Below are 2,812 nucleotides of genomic sequence, written 5' to 3' on the forward strand. Positions count from 1 at the left end.
CTAGGTCCTCTCACTCCAAGGCCCGTGCTCTTTCCACTAGGTCATGCTGCTTCTCCTGAGTGAGTTGAGGCACCTTACTTCAACAGTCACATAAGAGGGAATCGATCTATCAGTCAATCAATGGTATTCACTGACTGCTTACTGTGGGTAGAACAACAAACTAAGGACTTGGGAAAATTCAAGAGCGGCGGTAGACACGAGAGTTTACAATCTAGCGGAATGATAGGAAGATACAATTGAAGACAAAACACCAACTTCTCCTCTTCCTTGCAGGCATCTCTCTGATTATGCACATAGCTACATAAAGGACAGGGAGATTGTTTTGTTTGTGTTTTGGGGGCACAATTATTTGTCCTCCCACGAGGGACAATTTGGAAAACAAATGACCACATCAGAGCAATTGGGTTCTCCTTATTAAGAGAGCATCCCAGAGTAAGAAGAGAGGATTCAAGAGGTGAGCAGAGTAGCTCATCAGGGATGGCAGTGGCATTGGCAGCGGTGGTACCTTCAGTAGCAGCAGTTTTCAATTACTAGAGAAGGAGACGATTGGATTTTGTAATGCGGATCCATGTGCTCTGAAGGAAAAAGCCAAGGAAATTATCTCGTCTCATGGAAGCTGGTAGACAGCTTTCAGGACTAACAATTTCAGCCTCTCTCTCCTGAGGCAGGTTAAAGGCACTGACCCTGTCACTGCAGGTGTGTCAAAGCTGAACTCCATCCCTGAAACATGGCCTCATCGCTGTCCCTCGAGTTTGGCGGAAATTGTGTCCCAGTGGAAAATATCAATGCGTCATTTTCAGGAGACACACTTTCAACTATTTCTCTGCCACCAAACTTGATGAAATTCTCTTTCACAGAATATTCTTTAAAGAGCATCGGCAGCTGAAATTCTCTATTGAATCAAGCTGTGGTCTTATGACTAATATAGAGATGTGTTATATTTAAAATTAAACAAATGGGATATATATTTTTGGTTAAGTTAAAAGAATCTTTGGGTTGATAGATTGAAGACAATATTAAATAAAATGAATTCAGGTCACACCTTAACTCCTCTTCATAGTTGAAGACTTCCCTAAAACCTCACAGCATGTCAAATCATATAAACACATCAGCCCTCTCTAGCACACATTTATACTAATTCATAGCATCCTGATCAGTTTCTTCTACATGTTTATACAATTATACATTCAAATGTTTATTTGGATGACTTTAGTTGGAAATATATTTATGTCTGCCTCCCACATTAGAGTGCAAAGTCTTTGCAGGTAGGTGGGATGTTGTCTTGGTTTTTGTATTCCCTAAGCTCTTGGTATGCTGTCTCAAATTCTCTCCTACAATTCTCTCCTTGACCCCCTCCAATCCGGCTTCCGTCCCCTTCACTCCACTGAAACCACCCATGCTAAGGTCACCAATGATCCCTTCTTGCCAAATCCAGTGGCCTTTACTCCATCCTAATCCTTCTCAACCTCTCATCTGCCTTCAACACTCTTGACCACCCCCTTCTTCTGGAAACATTATCCTATCTTGGCTTCATTGACACTGTCCTCTCCTGGTTCTTCTCCTATCTCTCTGGGTTGGATCCATGATCCATGCAGCTGAGTATTCTGTTTCCAACAGAGACAGTGAGGAATGCTGGGAGAAACAATGAAATAATTGCCTTCTTCAACACCTAGGTTTATGGTTCCTCTAAATTTGTTCCCACTGCCATGGTCCTGTTGGCCATGACTTCAACTGTAAGCTCCTTGCAGGCAAGGAACACGTCTACTAACTCTGTTGTATTGCACTCTCCCAGGGGCTTAGTACAGTGCCCTGCACACAGTAAGCTCTCAATAAATTCCACTGATTGATTGATTTCTTGATTGATCTTACCCAAATCCCTTCTGAACCTACTGACTCTTTCAGCCTGCATGACTTCCTGTGAGAATGGATTCCATATGTGCACCCTCATTGTTTCCTTTGGGACATTCTTGTTGGGTGACAAAAGCATTACTGCTGAGGATGGGAAACATTGACTGTGGAGAAGAAGCAACAGCTTTATGTTGGCAAAGCAGGATAAAGGAGTTAGGCTATGATGGGGAACTGTAAAGGCATGTGTGGAGGTGTAGAGACAGAATAAAGTAGAAATCTAAAGCTAGCACATGCACACTAAGGGGTAATAATAATAGTATTTGTTAAGTTCTTACTATGTACCAGGACCTCTCTCAGGGTTACGCACCTGGAGAGTTTCCAGTCCTCTACCAGTCTCGACTACAGGAGGGAGAGTCAAGCAGAGTCCTACCCATTCCATTCCTAGCTTGGGCAGTGGCTAGAGAGTGGAAGGCAATCTGCTACAAATCAAAACTCACCTATGCTGGGCAGCAGTGGCACAAGAGAGAGTCGAGGGCAGAGACTCGAGTTTACTGCTTGGAAGGCGGCAACTGTAAACCACTTCTATATTTTTATCAAGAAAACTCTCTGGATCCACTCCCAGAACGATTGCAGATGGAGGTGGGGCATTCTGGGAGAGATGTGTCCCTGGTGTTGCTATGGATAGGAGACAATTCGACGGCATAAGACAATGTGCCAGGCACTCTTCTAAGTGCTGGAGTAGATACTGTCCCACAGAGGGCTCACAGTTTGAATCCTCATTTTACAGATGGGGCAACTGAGGCCTAGAGAAGTGAAGTGACTAGTAAAGGTCACACAGCAGGCAAGTGGCAGCTCAGGATTAGAACCCAGGTCCTTCTGACTCTCAGGCCCATGCTCTATCCACTAGGTCATGCTGCTTCTCATGAGAACAAGTGCAAACACAGAAGAGAAGGATAGCCCATAG

At 44.1% G+C, this 2,812-nt stretch overlaps 1 non-coding gene across 1 annotated transcript; it reads left to right on the forward strand.

The window, feature by feature from the left end:
- Nucleotides 1-2,195: 2,195 nt before the first annotated feature.
- Nucleotides 2,196-2,335, forward strand: LOC114807103. Its single transcript, XR_003755156.1, has one exon. It is a non-coding gene; the product is annotated as a small nucleolar RNA SNORA7 (small nucleolar RNA).
- Nucleotides 2,336-2,812: the final 477 nt, after the last annotated feature.

Source organism: Ornithorhynchus anatinus, chromosome X1, assembly GCF_004115215.2.
Source record: "Ornithorhynchus anatinus isolate Pmale09 chromosome X1, mOrnAna1.pri.v4, whole genome shotgun sequence".
NCBI classification, from domain to species: Eukaryota; Metazoa; Chordata; class Mammalia; order Monotremata; family Ornithorhynchidae; genus Ornithorhynchus; species Ornithorhynchus anatinus.